General features: G+C 45.2%; 1 pseudogene; it reads left to right on the top strand.

The window, feature by feature from the left end:
- LOC101606084 overlaps positions 1–21,958 on the top strand; it is a 68,050-nt pseudogene extending 46,092 nt beyond the window's left edge.
- The last annotated feature ends 320 nt before the right edge of the window (positions 21,959–22,278 follow it).

The following is a 22,278-nucleotide window of genomic DNA, read 5'->3' as shown; positions in this document are numbered from 1 at the left end:
GGGAGTTGTCATACAACATGATAAGAAACCAGCGAGCAGGGAGCCAGTCTTGCTTGTTCTTTCTTGCTTTCTTTAAAAATATTTTTATTTATTTATTTCCAAGCAGAGAGAGAGATAGAAGAGAGACAGAGAGAATGAGCACACCAGGGCCTCTAGCCACTACAGACAAACTCCAGACACATGCACCACCTTGTACATCTGGCTTACTTGGGTACTGGGGAATCAAACCTGGGACCTTAGACTTCGTAGGCAAGTGCTTTAACCACTAAGCCATCTCTCCAGCCCTGTACTTAGTTTTAATTAATCGTCTCCCTTTCCCTTCTCTCTCCTTTCTCCCTGCTGCCCTCGCTGCTTTTGTCCTTCCACCCCTAGTATTCCCCTTTTAACTCGCATATCACTCAGGAACTATTGCCTTCCTACGCTTCTTCCTTGAAGCCTCTTTCCCTCTTCTCAGGGGCCCCTTTCCAGTTTCCTGACATCTACACATTCTAGATTCCACATAAACATATGTATATAAAGATTTTAAGCTAGACACCATATGAAAGAGAACATGTGGTATCTTCCTATCGACTCTTTCTTAGGAACTAACTGGGGGTCCCATGGAAACTACTTTATTTTCTCCCAAGGGTGGTGCCCAGTGACCTGTGTCTTAAAGGTTCCATTGCCTCTCACACGGTGAAATTGAGGACTACGCTTCCAGTACATGAGCCTCTCGGGCACACATTCAAGTCATATCCAAACCACGGCACACTCCAAGTTTCATGCGGCATGCTCATTCAGTTGTGTGTGTCGTGGCCATCAAGTCCTTTCCAAGAGAAGGTGTCCTTCATGGACATTTGGCAAGGAATGATGAACAGAAGTCACTGTGTCCACAGCCTTCCTTGGCAGCCTTGCTCTAAACAGGACACATCCAGCAGACCTGTGAGAAAAATTAAGGATAGGGTGGAAGAACAAGGCAGGATGAGGAGAAAGGACTTTGGTTGGGTAGAGTTGTTCCCAGCTGGTGCATGCATCAGTCATTGGGACCTTGGCCAGTGACTGTTCTCTGGTCCCTGACACCTTGTTGATACCATTCTCATGGGGCAGTGGTGAGGAGGTCTGTGAGCTAATGTGAGTGAAAGGCCTGCTAATTTCTCGTGATCCTGATAGGATTCAGTCTCTCTAACTCCCGTGGTTTGCAAAGATGAATCCAGGCACCTAGCACTCAGAGCTCTCGGTTCTCATTCAGCTCTGACCCCTCCTGCATGCTGCCCGCCTCCCCACCTGCTGTGGAGTTTTCCTAGAACCCAGCCAAAGAGATGACCTTGGGGCTGTAAAGGTTAAGATTGATTGCCAACGTGACAGGCTCTCAAAACACTTGGGAGACAAACTTATGGGCCTGTCTGTAAGGGACTTTCTAGATTGGTGTAATTAAGGTGAGAAGACAGATCCTGGGATGGTTAATGTTGTCAATTTGACAGGATCTAAAATTGCCTAGGAGACAAACCACTGGGCATGTCTGTAAGGGAGTTTCTAGATTGGTTTAAATAAGACGGGAAGATTCACCTTAAATGTGGGTAGCATCATGCCATAGTCTGGGGTCTCAGACTGACTAAAGAGGAGAGAGAAAGCTGAGCACCCACTTTCATTACTATGGATACAAGGTAGACAGACTCCTGCTGCCATCACTTCCTTGTTCTGATGGACTTTACACTTAAACTATGAGCCGACATAATCCATTTAGTTACTTGTACTTGGCATTTGGTCACTGCAACAAGAAAAGTGATTAATACCACAGGATCATTGCTCTCATAAGCCTGACGTGTGGTGCTTAGGCCTTTGGCACCGGTTTGTGGAAGAGGTTTGGGCTATAGATGTCCTAGAATGCTGCAAGCAGAGCTTCATGGACCATGCTGGTGGAAGTGGAGAAGACCTGCTCGGTCCAGGTGGCAGTGGTCTCACAGACATGAACCATGCAAGAGTGAAGGGCAGGAAAGCTTTCACCAGTGTCCCTAAAAGCTGGGCAGGCCAGGAAATGTGTAGCAGAGTCAGAGTCCCTGCAAGGAGGCCCTGAGAGGGAGACCCTAGGATGTTAGATGTCAGGCGTTTTGTCACAACAATGACAATATCATCCTTGTGCTCCCATTAAAGCATCCCTGCAAGAGATGGCTCTTCAGTGTCTGGTGGGGGACAGAATCATCACCACCAAACACAGCAAGTAGCAGGAGAGATGGTGGGCCCTGTCACAATTGCACTGGGACACCACATAACAAGGGGCAGTAGCTCCGTGAACAGGTGACTCCAGGCCTACCTGGCAAGCTGATTGGCAAGTTCCAGGTTCCGAGTGACAAAAGTTATCTTCTTCTGCTCTGTTCACTCATTACAGAAACGGGCAGATGGATACAGCCGCAAGACTGAAAGAAGCCACACGCTCACCTGCCCATGGCTGCTTCTGGAAATATCCCAGCTACTAATGGAGGTGTGTTCCTTCCTCCTAGCCATCACCTGGCTTCACCCTCATGCTGGCCTACTTGTGTCCTTCCCTAAGACTTATGAGGGGGTCTCTGAAGGGTGCCCCTCATGAACAGTCCTTAGGGATGAAGAACTTTCTCTGTGTTTCTCCTTGCTGGCCACATGCAGCGTGGTTTTTTTTTTTTTTTTTTTTCCCTCTCTGTTTATTTGAAGCTTTCTTTAATCTTGGCTTAAGCTCTAGTGGGGAGCTTCCATTCCTATTTAAACTTTTTTTTAAAAAAAATAAAGAGAACGTTGATTCTACACACAAACGAGGAATGTAGCTAAAAATGGGAGATGTGAGGAGAAGCATTTTTTAAGTCAGTACAAATATTTTTGGAATTTAATTTTCCTTAGGAAAAAAAGACTTGCAGACAGAGAGTCTACATCCTGTGTTTGAACACCAGCGGCCTCTGGTAAGCCCAACATGGTGATATACGACTCCACAAAACTTCACTTCCCTCCTAGCAAAATTAGAACAATGGCACTTCTCTTCTTCCTGCCAGCCCCCCACCTCTTTTCCTCTCTTTTATTCTCAGCTCTCCTCTTCCTCCTTTTCATCTTGCATAATTGTGGGCAAATGGCATCACACTTTGTAGGAAATACCTAAAGCTACCAGACAAAGAAAGTCTATAAATCAAGGACCTGTCACTCAAAATTACAAGGCCTATTCAGCGTAAAAATTTGGAAGGGGACATGAACAGTTGGCAAGTGCCATCCACTATAAGAAAACAGAGGTGAAGGAATTAAAAACAGAAAAATAGGCAGAATGCGACTGTCCATGCTCAGCCCCTGGGACACAGTGTCCATACTTCATAGACACAAAATAAAGACAGAGCCAGGTCTCATGGCACAGCCTGTCATCCTAGCTATTTGTGAGGCTGAGGTAGGAGTATCATAAGTTCAAGACCAGCCTGGGCAACTTAGTGAGACCCTGGTTCAAAATGAAATGTCAAAATATGGTTGAGGATGCTCACTGATAGAATATTTGCATAGTGTGCATTATGCTCTGGATCCAAATCTAAGTACCATCAAAAGTAGTGACAGAGGGCTGGAGAGATAGCTTAGCGGTTAAGGCACTTGCCTTCAAAGCCAAAGGACCCAGGTTTGATTCCCCAGGCCCTATATAAGCCAGACGCTCAAGGGGGCGCATGTGTCTGGAGTTCATTTGCAGTGGCTTGAGGCCCTGGCATGTCCTTTCTTTCTCTCTTTCTCTCTCTGCCTCTTTCTCTTAATAAATAAATAAAAATAAAAAATGTGACAGAAATAAACTCTCCTCTCCAACCTCAGGATAGTCAACCCATGTGGCTGAGGGTTCCACCTCACTCCAAACCAGTGTCATCTGCCCAGCTTGCCTGCTCCAGGAAGTCCGGGGCTGGGGTTGAAGTTACCCAACTACTTTCATAAGGTGGGTCAGTGGTATGGAACACTTGGTCAGGGCCTCTGCCCAGGATCATCCAATTTTCCCTGCGGAAACTATAAACCACTCAAGTTTCAGCCACAGGTTATTGGTTAAATAAACTATAATATGCCCATAAAGTTGGAAACTATACAGGCATCCAGAGTCACTGGCATGAGAAACTATCAATAATATGTCTTGGTGGGAGCTAAACCTGAGGAGATAAATGACCCAGCACACTCCACCCCAACCCCAGCTGAAACCACAGAGGAACTGGGGTAATGAGCAAGAGTGCTGCTTTCTTAGTGAATCTGATATCAGCACAAGGGGGAAGGAGATACACTGAGGACACTCAACACCTACCAAACCAGAGATCCAGAAGCTCCTGAGTGCCCATCACTGAAGTAGAATTAAGATGCTCCCAGCATGGCTCAGGGAATTTTGTGGAAGAGGGGGCGGAAAGATTGTTAGAGCCACAAGTTGGGACATTTTGCACAGAGACATCTCTCTTCCTCCATAACTGACTATTGCCCTCACAGCGCATGGCCCACAGTCCCCATGGGGTTGACCTGCATCCCAAAGGAGGAAGGCCTCTTCAGAAAAGGGGAAGGGAGGAGAGAAAGGATGGTACCAACATGTGTTGTTTACATACTAAATATGTCCGTATCTAATTTAAAAATAAATTAAAAAATAAAATAATAATAATAACATATCTTGGGCAAACATGTTGAAAACTCATCTGCAGGGGTGGAGAGGGATGGAGGATACCTTAAGGGCATGGCTTTAGCAAGGCCATAGGTCATCCTCCAGCTGCTAGAAATGTTGGCTGGCTTGATTGGGTGGGCAGTGAACAGGAGTCCATACACCTCACACTTAACTGTACGACAGGGATGAAGATATCACACTCTGAATATTACTCCTCAGTTAAAAAAAAAAAAAGGAGCAAAGTAAATTATCCCACAAAGCTGTATGATGGTATGTATGATGATATATTTTTAATTTTTTTGTTTATTTTTATTTATTTATTTGAGAGCGACAGACAGTGAGAGAAAGAGGCAGATAGAGAGAGAATGGGTGCGCCAGGGCCTCCAGCCACTGCAAATGAAGTCCAGACACATGTGCCCCCTTGTGCATCTGGCTAACATGGGTCCTGGGGAATCGAGCCTCAAACTGGGGTCCTCAGGCTTCACAGGCAAGCACTTAACTGCTAAGCCATATTTCCAGCCATGATAATATTTTTTAAATTGTCACAGCAATAGTTCTCATTCCAAATGCTCTTCCAGAATCTTGGCCTGAACCTGGTAGGCCTTAGGGTTTGCTTCCATTAATAGTAGGCGGTGGAGTAATGCCTGTGACTTCTGTATTGAATTGGAAAAGCCATTTGCATCAGGATGCCTCTTTGTTGGAAAGCAGTGCCATGTTGGAAGGAAGCCCCAACCACTTGAAGAAGCTGACAACAGCTGCTGGTCAGCACCAACTGCTGGACATCTGGTTTTGTATTTTAAGAAATTCTACTTTCGGGCAGGAGCACAGGCCTGCAGAGGCAGAGCAGGGTTAGAGGTACGGAAGGTGAGCTGGAGCTCACTGTGGGCCCAGGGCTGGTGCAGGAGTGGGTGTCAGACTCCAGCTGCTATGTCTGGATAGTAGTGCTACTCCAGGATCAGGAACTAGAAAACCAAAGCAGACCCCAGCTAGCCTGCCTGGACGGGAGTGCATTTCATGGGCAGTGAGAAGAATCAGCAAAGATCTAGAACTGCAACTACCAGGGTGTGTCTCTACCCCCACCATGCACTCTGGACCCCATGGGAGTCCAGTGCCCATGATACAGTGGCACTCCCAGGGCAGCCTAATTCTTAAGGATAGCCTACAGGAGAACTCAGGGGTCCAGGTCATTTCCTGGGAGCAGATCCTGTGGAGAAAGCATCTCCCTGGCATAGGGGAGACCCACCAGGACCAAGGGGGAGAGGGACCAAGTCTGAGGAGAAGGATTTGTGGGTCCCTAAGACAAGACTGTCACACTACTCCTGATCCTCCCCTTGGAAAGCATCCATGGGGTAGTCGCATGACATTGGAGTCACCTGGAGCATTTGGTATCTCTTGTAGCAGGTATGGTGCCCAAGACACTAAGGCCTTGTCGGGATTATCACTTCATTTTTGGAGTCCTTATTTTTGTCCTGCCATTCAGAAATCAGGGGTTAGGGGAGTGTTTCATTTACCTTCTTGTTGCTGAGAGAAACACCCAAGGGAAAGCAGCTTATGGGAGGAAGGGTTTATTTCAGGCTTACAGATTCCAGGGTGAGCTTCATCATGGTGGAAGGAGCTGGCTCAGTTTAACATACATCCATAGCACAGAGAAGAAAGCCTGAACCAACCAGCAAACAAGAGCTGATTCTGACCATACACCTTACGGCTAGACACAAGATCCACCCCTCAGTGACACAGTTCTTAGCCGGGCTCTGTCTGCTGGAGTCTTAAGTAGGAAGCTTAGTCTTAATCCAGAACACCAGATGCTATGGAAGACATTTATATTCAAACCACCACAGGGAGGCATGGGCCTTACATCCCCTCCTCTCCCTGACCCAGCACTGGTGACCCTGGAGAGGATGACAGGCCAAAAGAACTTCCCATTGCTAGGCCCCTTTGGGCCCCATGTGCTCTGAGGGCTGATCTCAAGGAGAATGCTGCAGTTCTAGCCTCACTTCATCCTTTTCTGAGAGTACCTTATTCTCCCATTGACTAAATCACTTTGGGCTGGTGGAAAGGAGCCTCTGAGGCAGGTCACAGCCCGGAAGCCAAGCCCCAGAACACACAAAGACCAACCCACTGTCACCAGCTCCACTTCATCCAGTTGTCTTCTCTGCCTCCGCACCTTGCCAGTTGGTGTCATATGCTACCTTCTCAGAGGCTCCTTGAAACCACGGAGGTCAGGGTGCCCTCCCTACATCTCCATCCTTGCTCTTACTGTTCTTGAAGCTGTCTGGTCTGCCTCTATGCTGGTCCCTCGCTCATAGCTCCTCTGGGATGTCAACTTGCTGAGGATGGAACTGGTTGATGAGGCAGGCGATCGGTGCCCACCCCAGCTCTGGGTCTGCTGCTTTGCAGGGTTCACTCTGCCCTGAATTTGAGTGTGGGTAGGCCAGGAAGCGACCCAGGCTCTGGGGCGTGTGCTACGTATGCAAGGGTGAATGAAACACAGGTCTTGTGGCATGCCCAGAGCTGGGTCACAGACATAGACAGTAGGACTGTGGAATCTTGAGGGGTCTATAGGCTCTGGGGCAGATGGAGGGACTTCCATAGAGACTGGATGGGGTTTTGATGGGCTGGAAAAGAACAGGAGCATTTCCTCCAGGTGGAAGTGGAGCTGCTTGGGCCTTACTGGGGAGCAGTAGGGTGGGCTGAGGCTGCTGCTGCGTTCTGGCTGAGCTGGCAGCCTTGCCCAGCTTCAAGCTCCCTTATACACTTTTCTTCTCAGAACCCTCTCTGCCCCTGGAGGACTTCCTCTTTCTCACGGGCCACACAGGGAGTCTTCACCAGAGCCTCCAGGATCGCGCTCTGTCTTAATCAAGTGAGCCCCCAGTGGCCAAGCAGAGAGCCCTGTGCAGCTTACATCACCGAGCTAGAAGGGAAAGCCCAGCTCGGCTGCGTCAGCCCCTCAGGATTTTGATAGTAGTTTCTGCCCCACAGAGCCCAGGCTTATTCTGCCTCCCCCCTGCTCGAAAGCACACAGCTTCCTCTGATCCCAGCCCAATATTCCTGTCCTTCCCGGCCCACCCCACACCTAACCAGCATCCTGGTGGGGTGCTGATCAATCCCCAGGTGTGGTGGTTGCTGCCTGAACTCACCAGGGGGCATGATGTGCAAACCCATGGGTATTTGTTGGGGCTTTGCCATGCACTGCCTGTTGTCCAATGGAGGAGGCAGCCATACCTCCACAGGTAGTCTCTTCTCGGCCAGTTTGTGGCATGGGGGGCCTACAATGGAGGCAGCTGTGGGCTTCATAGGCACCTGCCCTTCCTGCAGCCCAGGTCCCACCTATGGCCCTCCACACAGCTGTGGTTCTGGAGTCCTCTTTGTGCACAGGAGCGCCCACCCTAGCTGAGAGCCAGAGGTATGGGGCAAGTGAGTGTCTATCTGGGCAAGGTGGATTCTAGAAGGACTGTGCCCACAGGAGAGAAGGGCATGGGTGGGGGCAATCCATGCCAGCTGAGGTGTAAAAACAGGGCAGGAGAAACAGGAAGGACAAGTGTCTAGGAGGGGTGGACCTGCAAAGAAACCAGCCTGGCAAGAAGACCTGGCCGTTCTCACTGGGCTTGTCTCTGTTGGTTCATACCACCTCAGCCTTCCTTCATCTGTTTCCCTTGCTCTCTTGACTTTGAGGCATTTATCAAGTGTATGGTTCCTTAGTCTTATCTTAGGAAGTACAGTTCCAGCAGTTTCTAACACTACAACATCACAGAGCATTATCTGTGCCAGGCCTTTACCTAACATTGACTTACTTCTCCCAGTAAGGCCAGTACTCCTGTGGTCCTTTTGCAGGTGGAGAGGGAAGGAACTCAGCCAGCAGTGACATAGGTGGGATTTGAACACTGCAAACCAACACTCCAGTACTGTCTTCAGCTTACGGCTCGGTATTTCTTCCCCCCGCCCCATATTTCTTATTTTACTCAAAAAGGCAAAAAGCCGGGTGGTCATCTTCCTATTGTCACAGGGTGCTGGGTGGACACTGCTCATGGAAGTCCTTGGTAGTTAGACCAACAGAGGCCTGAGTTTCACAGACTGATGGATCGGAACAAAGTTGGAGCCAGAGACCTGACTCCTGCACATGCCCTGGACCCATGAAAACATGGTTAGCTAACTTGAGAAGGCAGTTCCCATAGCAGTGCTGAGTCCAGAGAGACATTCGAGGATGTTCTCAGCTAATACTTAACCGGCACTGCCCAGAGTCCCTCCACACCTTTCCAAGCATGTTTCAACCATTTTCTACCTGAGCCACTGCCTCAATGCTCCCTGTGCTCCTGACGAGAATGGATTGTAGCGAGGTGATAAGTGGTCTTCGTTTCATGAGTCTCTGAGGGTGGCCGGTGCCCTCCAGCCCACCCCCACCTTGCTCCCATCAGCCTGTGGCTCCTGGCACTCCAGGCTGCTCTACACATGAGGGTCATTGTTCCCAATGCCACAGAAACCCTGCCCACTGACACCGTCTGGACAGCCAGTTCCAAGCCACCATATGTGTGGGTGGAAAGGACTCTGCAGGGAAGCCAGTCTCCAAATAACAATATGGAAAAAATGTTAAAGAGACCGAGCGTTAATGTGGGGTTGCAGCGAGCCTCATTCATTAAAATAAAAAGTGAGGAAAATTGGCATGGAAGTAAGGAAAATTACAGGGTATTTCCTGCAAGGAATATATGGGACATCCTTGGAAATTTCTTGAGGCATAATAAGTTTACTGTTCTTCTTCTTGAAAAAAAAAATCTCGCTGTGGCTCACCTGTCCCCCCTCCCTCCAAAACACAGTTATTTATGGGTGTAAAATATTCCCTGTTTGGAGCAACTTAAGAGCACAAGCAGTACTGTGAGCGTCTCCCCTCCAGTGAAGAATTTGGCACACAGTCAGGATCTGAGGTTTGGGTATTTGCTTGCAGCCATTAATTGCTGCATAAAGCCTTTGAAAAAAAGCCCTGTATCTGGGAGCCTGCGCTATAAAAGACCATTTAGAACCAGTGGGAAGCTGGCCTTTAAGGTGCTGTCTGCAGAGACTCCAGTCTCCAAGCAGGAACTCCCAATTACACATTTACTGGATAAAGGTACAGGGGCTACCTGAGGGGTAATTAAATACGAAAATCCCTCTTCCAACCCACCATTGTGGGATGCTCAAGTTTGGCCCCAGCACTGCCTCCTTTGTGATCACAAAGGAGCCCAAAGAGAATCGCTGTGGGATTCAGGAGAACAGAAAGGTTTCTTTCTCCCCTTCCTCAATTAAGAATACTTTGACCTTCTCTCTTGTTTTTAAAATTACTAATTAAAGGCCCAAGTATAGCTGCCTTGGCACATGCCAAGGGAATTATTTCAAAAGCAAACACCTGAAATAAGCCCAGACACAAATGCATTCTGCTGCCAGTGCACCCTTGGCTTGGGATGGACAGTGGGAAGACAGGGTTTCTAAGACAACATACGCTAGCCTGGTTCCTTGGCCTGAGATACAGGCAGGGTCAAAATAATCTTGCAAAAGTGACAGTCTCTTTTCCTCACTGTGATGACATTCTTTGCAGTGGAGAGAAGCATCAAGGCCAGGGTGCCTCCCCATCCCTAGTGTGATGTGTGAGTCTCTGGATTTTCAGTGCCGACCTGTTTCTTCTCTTATCACTGCATTTATTGTCATGGACCCTCCAGAACTTGGCCTCCCCCAAAGTCAGCACTCAGTCTTTGTGGTCAGGAGTCCAGCTTTCAAGCCTCACAGGCTTGAATCCAAAATAGTTCCCATCGCAGAGGAACTGATGGTGGGGTTCCTAACAAGTAGCCGCTGGTGAATGAGGTCCCTGCATAAACCTGCCGCAGATAGATTCTGCCTATCTGCACACCCATGGAAGTCTGTTTCCAGTTTCCATCCATCAGACCTGCTGGACAATGCTTAATATGACCCGAGCAGAGTTTCGCAGTGGAAACACTCTGCTGATTAAATACAAATGCCCAAGAAGCATATAAAATGAGACTGTATCTCATTAGAGCCAGAGACAGAGAAAAGTTAAAGCTCATCCCATTCTTAATCTAGCAAATGGCAAAGGCATAAAGACAAAGTATCTTTAGTATAGACAGTGACACCCCAGATTGGCAAGACATGGAGAAACAGCTTCTGCTGACCACAACTGAACGAGAGAGCTGCCATCTTCCTGGAGGCCATTTTGGCACCATTCAAAAGCCTTGAAAATATGCAACCCAATTTATACTCTCAATAATGTTGGACTGACTAGCTTTTAAAAAATATTTATTTATATTTATTTATTTGACAGTGACAGACAGAGAGAGAAAGAGGCAGAGAGAGAGAGAGAGAGAGAGAGACAGGGAATGGGCACACCAGGGCCTCCAGCCACTGCAAACAAACTCCAGACGTGTGCGCCCCCTTGTGCATCTGGCTAACGTGGGTCCTGGGGAATCGAACCTCAAACAGGTGTCCTTAGGCTTCACAGGCAAGCGATAAACCACTAAGCCATCTCTCCAGCCCCTGACTAGCTTTTTTTTCAGACCAATCCTCCTATAAAGAACAATTAGAAAAGCTGGAAACAATATGTAAACCATGTGCTTGAATGGAGTGCAGTGAGCCCAGGACAGGGAGGGCTTGCAAAGGCAAGCTCTGGGAGACGAGCCTGCAAGCTCATTGCTGGCTCTCCCAAGGTAGTAGCCAGTTAACCACTTGCAGTGAGAGGTTGAGAAGCTCAATGTGCTGGTCTGAATGTAAAATGTCCCCCATAAGCCTCTAGTGCTTGTGATTAAGCTTCCTACTTAGTCTTTCCCTGGTGAAGCCTTTGGGAGGTGGAGCCTTGCTGGAGGATGTGTGTCACTGGGGGAGGGTCTTGAAGGTGATTGTTCTAGCCCACTGGGTGTTCAGAGCTAGCTCACTCAGATCATTTCCTTCCTTCTGTGTGACAAGGTTCCATGCCCTGGTTGCCAGCTACATATGCTTTCTCCACCATGATGAAGCTTCCCCTGGAAAATGTAAGCTAAAATAAACCCATTCCTCCCACAAGCTGCATCTGGTCAGGTGTTCTGTCCCAGCAAACAGGATGTCATGGTCACTCTGAGCAGCAGTAGAGACAGAAGTTAAAAAAGTGGACAGAACTATGTATGGGCAGCCTCATGGATGGGGGTGTAAACTGGAGCAAACTATATGCAGAGCAGGAGTCAAGGTGGATACCCTGGAGCTACCTCAGGCCACCACCCACCCTGGTTTGCCTGACTGATTTAAATACCAGAAGTTCTTGCTCTGAGAAATCCTTTAGATCAAAGCAAACCAAGACAGTTGGTCACCTTGGGTTCATGCTGAGACTAATGCTGATGCCTAATTTCAAATTACCTCAGTCCCCAAGTAAGGTAAATTATCTCACCCTTTCTTGGTTCCTGACAGAAACAGAAGCAAATCTCTAAAGAAAGATATTATGAAGGGCCCCAAATATTCTCTACAATTTTCATATATAATGCCCAGTGTTCAACCAAAAATAACCAGATATGAAAACTGATAAGGTTGGAGCAAGTGGAAAATATGAACAATAGAAACAGATCCACTGCAGAATCTAATACTGGTGTCATGGGGTTTTATAAGGCTATCATAGCCAAGCATACCTGCAATCCCAGCACTTTGGAGGCTACTGCAAGGAGCAGCATAAATTTGAGGTCAAGGCGGGCGTGGTGGTGCACACCTTTAATCCCAGCACTTGGGAGGCAGAGGTAGGAGGATCGCCATGAGTTCAAGGTCACCCTGAGACTACCTAGTGAATTCCAGGTCAGCCTGAGCTAGAGTGAGACCCTACCTCAAAAAAACAAAATAAATAAATAAACTAAATAAATTTGAGGCCAGCCTGGGGTTGTACAGTGAATCCCTCTCTAGAAAAAACCAAGACAATATAAAAACTTTAAATAACAAGATTAACTATACCAGAAATTAAATGACAACATGTGCATTTTCACTAGCCTTACAGAAAAAATAAACTGAAAACTTGGAACTATATGCTTAGAATAATGCCACATCCCTACCACAGCACTTGGAACATGGAGACAAGAGGATCATGAGCTCAAGGTCATCCTTAGCTTCATAGAAAGTTTGAGGACAGCCTGAGCTACAAGAAGCTCTGTGTAAAAAATAAATAGGAGAGATGGCTCAGTGGTTTAAAGCGCTTACAAAGCCTGATTTCCCAGTATTACATAGAGTCAGATACACAAAGCAGGTTATGCAGCTGGAGTTCATTTGCAGAGGCAGAAGGCTTTAGAGCTCCCATTCTCTCTCTCTTATCTCTTTCTCTCTGACTCAATAAATGCATAAATAAAATTTAAAAAATAAATAAACTTAAAGTATAATTAAAATTATGTAATAGTTAAGTTTAATCAGAGCTAAAGAAAATAAGTAATTGTGAAGGTAGGCAAGAAAAATAGGACCAGAATAAAGCATGAAAAGAAAAAAATTTAAATCTAGAAAAAAATAATTTTGAGAGAATATATATGATTAGAATTCCATATGTGAGGGAGAGAGGATGGGAGTGAGAAGCAGTGTTTGAAGAGGTAATGGCTGGAGGCTGGTCAAAAGTGAGGAGGACGGAAAGCCACAGAGCTCCTTTTTGAGGAGAGCAGTATAAGTGAAAACCATAGTTAGATACATCATAGTAAAATTACTGCAAAGCAAATAGAAATTCAAAAAGCAGCCACTGAAGAAAGCTATTTTTTTCTTTAAAAAAAAAAGACAAAAAACAATGAGAGCTAGTGGATAAGGGAGCCATAGGCTTGAAGTCCTGAAAGTAAATGAGTGTCAACCTTAAATTATGTATTTGTCCAGCAAGAGCATTCTTCCACAGGGATGGTGACATGAGACTTTTGCAGACAAATGAAAATGGAAATCTTCACTAGTGGACCTGAACTAAAGAAATGAATAATAGTTCTTTAGGAAGAAGCAGGACTTCCAGTTAGGATGGTGGGGTAGTAGCCACGTCAAAGCAGCCTACGAGGGGAAATAAGCAGAAAACCACAATATCCTTTTTCACCAAAAAGTGAAGATGTATAAGGAATTGTCAACCTGAGCAGAGAAGCAGGAGAGACCCAGAGCTACTAGCAATCATGCAACCAGCCAGAATCAGCTCCCACTGTGACTCTGCCCTGGCAGTCTGCTGAGAAGTGCTACCCTCCAGCAAACTCAGGTCGGGGGACTTCCCACTCACACCAGCCTCCTCCCAGAGACCTGAGGGAGAGAACAGCAAGGAACAGCTGAGTGGCTCCTGAGGAAGAGGACCATAGGGACAAGCTGGGCAGCTCCGGTAAAGCTTCAGCACCCTACACAGATTCCCCTCTCCCAACTGCTAGCTCCAGGAGCCACTGGAGACCTGCAAAGGGAAGCCCAGCCACACAACATCCAGCACAGCTGATCAGAACAGCAGATCCAAAGACCCAGCCAGCCTCGCTGAGCTTACAGCAGTTAAGAAAAAGCCAGGTGAGCATGCAGCATGGGTGAGACCAGAAGCCATTTCAAAATGTAACAGCCTACTTACATGGGGTCAGTACCTGCACCAAATCCTGGTATATAGGTCTGCACTGGAAGTGCTAATCATACTTTCCATGTCTGGGCAGGTTATGTGTTAGATTTGATTGATTGTCAGCTTTGCCATTATTAAATAAGCTGTATTTGTGGTTCGACTTTCGTGGCTTTTTTTCTGATTTATAGTGCTTTTGTGTTCTTCTTCTGTCATTCTTGGGGGAAAAGTCTCATTTGGACACAGGCTAACCTGGAACCCATTACAGACCAGAAATCTCAGCCTCCCAGCTGACAGGAGTGAGGCTGTGGGGTGACACACCTCCTTAGGGACTCTGACTTTTTTAGGTTATCTATTTGTTTTAATCCCCACTCTTGCATGAATGCTCCATGCGGGTTCTGATTGATATTGCTTAGTTGAATTTTAGAATTTGCCTGTGTTTTGTTTCACCCAGCCTACTGGAGTACTTGCATAGCAAGCAAACCCATCTAAGGTCACTTCTGCTATTACTTTGGGAGTAATATAAGAGCCACATCTGGCATATTAATCTCCTGCCCTGAAAATATATAGCATCAGATTTACACATCTCAGAATACTACAGATAATTACAAAACCCAAGCATCAATTTAACTCAAGATGCAAAACTACATTATAATACAAGAAACACAAGACAACATAGCAGGATACAAATTAAACACACAGAAATAGTAGCCTTCCTATATACTAACAACGAACATGAGGAGGATAAAATCAGGAAATCACTCCCATTCACAACTGCCTCAAAATAAATAAATAAATAAATAAATAAATAAATAAATAAATAAATAAATAAAGTGCCTTGGAATAAACCTAGCCAAGGAAGTGAAGGATCTCTACAATGACAATATTAAAACACTCAAGACCAAAATTGCAGAAGACACTAAGAAATGTAAAGGCAGCCCATGTTCTTGGATTGGAAGAAACAATATTGTGAAAATGGGAATCTTACCAAAAGACATTTACACATTTAATGTAATCCCCATCAAAATTCCAATGGCATTCTTCACAGATATAGAAAAACATTCTAAAAATTCATTTGGAAGCACAAAATACCTCAAATATCTAAAACAATCCTGAACAACAAAAATGAGGCTGGTGGTATCACCATACCTGATTTTAACCTATACTACAGAGCCATAGTAACAAAAACAGCATGGTACTGGCACAAAAACAGACAATCGATCAATGGAACAGAATAGAGGACTCAGATGTAAGTCAGAGTAGTCACCTGAACTTTGACAAAAATGCCAAAAATACTCATTGGAGAAAGGACAGCCTCTTCAAGAAATGGTGTTGGGAAAACTGGATATGTATCTGTAGAAGGATAAAAATAGATCTTTATCTCTCTCCATGCACAAGAATCAAGTCCAAATGGATCAAAGACCTTAATATCAGACCTGAAACTCTGAAAATGCTAGAGGAAAAAGTAGGGGAAACACTTCAACATATTGACATAGGGAATGACTTTATGAATATAATCCCAGTGCTCAGGAAACAAAACCACTAGTCAAGCACTGGGACTTCATGAAATTAAAAGGCTTTTGTACAGTAAAAGACACTGTGAATAGAATAAAGAGACAGCATACAGAATGGGAGAAAATCTTTGTGAGCTATACCTTTGATAGGATTAATATACAGGATATGCAAAAAAAAAAAACCCAAATAATAAGAAATCAAACAACCCAATTAAAAATGGGTTATGGAAAAAAAATAGGGAATTCTCAAAAGTATAAATACAGATCACCCATAAACATCTAAAAAAATGTTCTACATTCTTGCCCATCATGGAAATACAAATTAAATCTCACTCCTGTCAAAATGGCTATAATCAAGAAAACCAGTGACAGTAAGTAAGTGCTGGTGAGGATGTGGAAAAAGAGGAACCCTTCTACACTTTTGGTGGGAATATAACCTGGTACAGCCATTATGGAAGTCAGTGTGGAGGTTCCTGAGATAGCTAAAAATAGGTTTACCATATGGCCCAGTTATACCAATTCCAGGCATATGTCTTAAGGACTCCTCTGACTACCTTAGAGATTCTGGCACATCCATGTTTATTGTCACTCTATTTACAATAGCTAGGAAATGGGACCAACCTAGATGATCCTCAACTGATGAATGGATAAAGATGTGGTATGTCTATACAATGGAGTTCTATTCAGCAATTAAAAGAAAATGAAATTATGAAATTTGTAGTGAAATGGATGGATTTGGAAGGGATTATACTAGGTGAGGTAACCCAGGCTCAGAAAGCCAAATGCCACATATTCTCTCTCATATGTGGATCCTAGCTACAAATATTTAGACTTGCATGTGAGTTGGAATAAAAATCAGTAAGCTAGAAAGGGGCTAATAAGGGTTGGAGGAGAGGGGAGGACTTAAGGAGATGGTATTTGTAGCAGACAGCTTCACATCACTGCAATGAGCTTCCAGACCAGGCACAGTTATGGACGGAGGGATTTATTGAAACTTACAGATCCAGGACAAGTTCCATAATGGCAGAAGATGGCTCACTTTCACAGGTCCAAACAGAGAAAAAAAAGAAAGAAAAAAACAGCCACAAGCCAAAACAAAACAAAACAAAATCCATACCACATACCACATGTAAGAATTTCAGGGGAATTCAGGCACTTTGCATATCTTTAGACTGGAATTCCAAACCCACTACCACACCTTAGGGCTGGACCCTAAGATCCACCGAGTGAGATCTCCTCCAGCCAGGTAGCAGGAAATCTAAGAAGCTTTAGTAAAACTCCTGAATCTATTGGGGGACATTTATTCAAACTATCACAGTATTGTATATATGTAAGTAGATGAACTCATAACTGGGGATGGAATGGTCTAAGTGAGGTCAGGGGAAGAAGTTGAGTAAAGGAAGGGTAGGAGGAGGCTAATCAAAATCTAAGATGTTATGAAGAAGCCATATGGAAATCTACTTTTTTGGATCATGTTGCACCCAGAAACCATAGAGTATTACTAGAAAAAATTCAGTGCTAGGGGTAAAATACCTTCCATTGAGTTGAAGGCCAGGGAGGTCCCTGATGCCCCCAAAATATTATAGGCCATTACCAAGACTGTTGGTTTCCCACCAGAAATAGATGTTAAGACCCAATTGATGAAGATTGCACATGCTTGGGCTGCAAAGTCATTGAGAAGTCAAGTTGGAGCTGAGCCGGTATCCTCCTCCCTGTAGACCAGCTGAGAGAAAGCTAGAAAAAATTACTATGCTGCATGCAGCTTTATTGGAAAGAGAAGTCATCAGTGGAGATAAGCAACGGTGGACACTGCAAGGTTTCAGTTTAGCCAGCCAGGCCAAATGAACCAATGGGTGCAATAGTGGCATGTCTGTTGTGGGGGAATCCAGCTGCTCTCTAATTGGATGGGAGCCCCACTCTATGGGACGTAATACAAGGCTCGTACTGAAAACCCAATCAAACGCCTATGACAGGGGAGGTCATGAGCTCTAGGAGTGTAATGTCTGCTGGTGGCTGGCTAAATGCAAATATTATATTCATCATACTGTCCTGTAAGCACTTCTGTTAACATTCATAACCATATATTAATGCTACTCTCACTTTTGGTTAGAAAAGCTTCTCTTTTCAGATGGTGGTGACCACTGGGATGACTCAAAAGGCAACATAGTGCTGAGAAGTGACAGAGAAGTGATCATCACTGAGACATCTCTATCACACCTTCTAAGGCCCGGTCTCCATTGTAGAGAGGTGGCAGAAAGAGTGTAAAAGCCAAAGGAGGAGTGAGACTGCTTACAATGCAATCGATCAGACAGAAATTGGCTTCAATATCCATGACCTCACAGTGCCTGGTACTATCTACACAAGACCTTCATAACAGGAGGAAAAGATGATGACATCCAAATAAAAGAGAGACTAATTGGGAGGGGAGGGTATATGATGGAGAGTGCATTGGGGAAGGGGGAAGTGGGGAAGGGGAGTATTGTGGTTTATTGCCTATAATTATGGAAGTTGTCAGTAAAAAGTTTTTTTTTAAAAAAGTAAATGGTCCCAGATAGAAGCTTAGAGCTGTGTGAAATAAGTAAATAAGTAGGAAAATTCAAAGCAACTATATTTCAAGCATAGTATTTGATGTATCACAAGGATAAAAAGGTCAGTACACCCAATAATACTGAATCAGCCTCAAACTTGTGGTGCCAAAATGCACAGAACAAAAATTTTAAAAGATGAGTCCACCAGCCTGTTGGGAGATTTTAACAAACCTTTCTTAGAACAGAAAAAATAAATAGATGAATATAAGAAAAGTCAGCAAAGATGTAGAGAACTAGAACAACATACTTAATAATCTTGACCTAATTCTGCATGTATATACATATACATGTGATATATATGCATATTAGGGGGTACAGAGTTTTAATATACATATATAACATATATATGCATATTATAACTCTGTACCCCTAAATTTCAGCCTGTTCCTCATTTCCTTCTTTTTAATTTTTTATTTATTTATTTGAGAGAGTGAGAATAAATTCCAGACTCATGTGCCACTGTGCATCGGGAATTGAACCCAGGTTGGTAGGCTTTGCAGGCAAGCGCCTTAACCACTAAGCCATCTCTCTCGCCCCAAGCAGGCTTGCTGTGTTAGCGTCTTTAACTGTCAAGCCTTCTCCCCAGCCCCATGTTCCTTCTTTTTAATTCTGCATGGAACACTGGCTCCATTTACTATATTCTGGGAGATGATGTGAACTATGTACACATTTCCAGTGACTGGAATCATTCAGAGGCTATTTTCTCACTATCATCTAATTAAGCTAGAAATTTCTTAATGTTTGTGATATAAGTCATATGCTTCTAAATAATCCATGGGTCAAAGAAAAATTAGAAATGATTTTGAAATGGCAAGAATATGTGACATAAAACCGATGACATAATTCATTGTAATAAAGTATATACATTTGCAGAGCAGAAAAGAGCTAGATATTAATGAACCAGGATGAATACTGCATGATTTCCTAATGTAAACCAAGGGTCTTCTAATTTGTTGACACAGACAGTGGTAGTGGCCTGTGGCTGGTGGGGGAATGAATGTCATGGACTTCTGGAGATGGATGGTGGTAAAAGTTGTACAACAATGTGAGTGCTCTTAATGATGCCAACGTGTACACTTAAAAATGGTTAAGGGGCTGGAGAGATGGGTCAGTGGTTAAGGCATTTGGTTACCAAGCCTGGCAGCCTGGGTTCTGCTCCCCAGTACCCACATGAAGTCAAATGCAGAAGGTGGCACATGTTTTTGGAGTCTATTTGCAGTGGCAGAAAGCCCTGGAGCACACATATTTACTCTCTCTCTTTTTCTTTCTCTCTATAATAAATATATTTAAAAAATAGTTAAGGTGGCAAATTTTGTAACATCTATTTTACTACAAACATATATTTGTTTTTTGAGGTCTCACTCTAGCCCAGGTTGACCTGGAATTCACTATGTAGTCTCAGGGTGGCCTTGAACTCATGGTGATCCTTCTACATCTTGAGTGCTGGGATTAAAGGTGTGCGCCACCACTCCCAGCTAATGTTTTTTAAATTAATAAGCACAGTATCTTTCTCAGTGAGTTGGGAGAATAGCAAATTCATCTTAAAAAATTAAGAGAGTGAGGTAACCCAGGCCCAGAAAGCCAAGCGCCACATATTCTCCCTCATATGTGGATCCTAGCTATAGATGATTGGGCTTCTCTGTGAGAAGGAAATTACTTAGTAGCAGAGGCCAGTAAGTTTAAAAAGGAGATATAAAGGGAAGAGAAAGGAAGGGAGGAGGGTACTTAATAGGTTGGTATTGTATATATGTAAGTAGAATGATTGAGATGGGGAGGTAATATGATAGAGAATGGAATTTCAAAGGGGAACGCGCGGGGGGTTGGAGGGTATTACCATGGGATATTTTTTATAATCATGGAAAATGTTAATAAAATTGTGAAAAGATAAAAAATAAAAGAAAATAAAATATTTTTAAAAAATTAAGAGAAAGGTGCTGAGAAGACAGCTCAGTGGAGAGAGCACTTGTCACATGAGATCCTGGACTCGCATAAAGCCAGACATGGGGGCATGCAACTGTATTCCCAGTGTTCTATGGTAGGATGGGAGGTGGAGACAGGAGAATCCCTGGAAGCTTATGGGCCAGCTACCCTAGTAGATGCAGCAGAGAAAGAGACCCTGCCTCAAACAAGATGGAGTGCAAGAACTGGTGGACACCCATGGTTGTCCCCTGACCTCCATAGGTACATGTGCAGTATGTATGAACAGTGTGTGTGTGTGTAGGAGAGGAAGAAATTGAGCTGTAATTCAGTTGTAAGGGAAGCCTCAGCTGAAATGACTCCTGAGAATTGTCCAGAGTCTGAGCCGGGGGCAGACTTTCCCTCGTGCACTAGGAAGCCATGGCCCCAGACAACGTGCTTACTGCAAGAGATGCTCCTTCATGCAAGGCAAGCCTCCAGGGCTTAATCCAGGGCTAGCTGTGGACGGTCATCTATCAGCAGAGCTCTCAGCGACTGGGGAGTGCTTTACTTATGAAGGGGGATTCTGGAAAGTTCTTCATATTTTGAGCAACAAATGAAAAAAAAAAAAAGCTATTCATGTTACATTGCCAGTACCGGGAACACACTAGAGGGAGGTGCTCTATCAATGATGAAGAAGGACGAAAGAGGGCTTTATGACCACATGTACACTAATCAACTTGAAGATACAGGTTAAATCATCAATTTCCCTCCCAGACAACTGTTCAAAACTAACATCAGAAGAAATAGAAAAGGGATTTCCGGGGTGCTCTGGAGCAAGGAGCTGGCATCAGGGGTCCTGTTGGGGCTTTCTCAGGTCTTGACCTAACTTCCCATAGGGACGAGAACTTGAGACGAGAGCGGGGTGATAGCGTGGGCTCTGCGGTTGGACCGAGTTCCTCTGCCTCCGCATCCGCTCTGCGGGGACCACCACAAGGTTTCGGGAGGCGCGGGAACAGAAAGGCCCCTTCTACTTCACCCAAGGTGCAGACCCACAGTTTGGGTTGATGAGGGCCTGGTCCACTGGGGCCTGGGACAATGGCGCTGATGAGTGGGAGGAAGCGGGAGATCCGTCCCACTGAGTCCATCAGTAAGATGGACCCCATACCTAAATTCTCTGCTCTTCGCAGAGACCTCACCCATGCCATGCCAGGGATGCCCTGGCAGAACGAGCAATCCAAGGATCTACAGAGGATGTGGAAGGCTGTCAGCTGGGCCGTCCCAGTGGCCTTCGTCAGTGGTGACATGACTTGGTCAATGTCCCCATGGCTGAGACTGTGGAGGAGCTCTGCCAGATGGGGGGAGGTGTACTTCAGCTTCTGGGTTGGGGGAGTCCTGTTCCTGGTGCTCAACTCCCAGTTCTTGTTTGATGCCTCGGTGCCCCACGCTGAAGCAGGCTTAGGACCACTGGCTGCAGCAGCTGGGCACTGCGGAGCAGCGAAGGTGCCAGCATGCCACCCTCTCTCAGCACATCCCTCTGTTCTGCAGAGCATCCATGAGGGTGATGTCCTCTTCAACCTCATCAAGGCTGTGTGCAAGGAGATGGCCCGACAAGCTCACCAGAGCAGGTATGCTCTGCTCTCAGGCCGCTTCCACAGCAGTGCCAGGGCACTTACCAGAACCGTGACATGGCGGTGTCATGTGCCATCGGGTGTCAGCTGGGCATCCGTGGACTCCATGTCGTGGCTGCTCCGCTCAGAACATCGTTCACCACTACTACAGCTTAGATGAGCTGAGTGAGAACGGAATTGGGGACGATCTCTTGGAGTTGATGAAAGAAGACTGATTCTGCACATGATCTGCTCAGTTTTCACATCCACGACTTTTCATTTGGCCAAAACCAGCAGCCTATACAGCCCCTTGCCAAAACATACAAGTAGAGCAGGCAGGTTTATGAATAAATCAAAATGCTGGGTCCTATCTGAAATTATATTGAAAAAAAGAACTGTCTTTTTTTTTTTAAAGTCAGAGAGGGAGGTGGTGAATATCTATTTTAATTATTATGATGTGAGACACAACATAATGCTTGAGAAAATTCTCTGCATGATAGTTTTCAGCTCAAATCCATTGTTTCTGACAGGGTATGATCAATGTTCAGCTATTGAT

Source organism: Jaculus jaculus, chromosome 3, assembly GCF_020740685.1.
Source record: "Jaculus jaculus isolate mJacJac1 chromosome 3, mJacJac1.mat.Y.cur, whole genome shotgun sequence".
Taxonomy (NCBI): Eukaryota; Metazoa; Chordata; class Mammalia; order Rodentia; family Dipodidae; genus Jaculus; species Jaculus jaculus.
The sequence above is the reverse complement of the archived record's forward strand: the minus strand, read 5'-3'. Positions and strand labels throughout refer to the sequence as shown.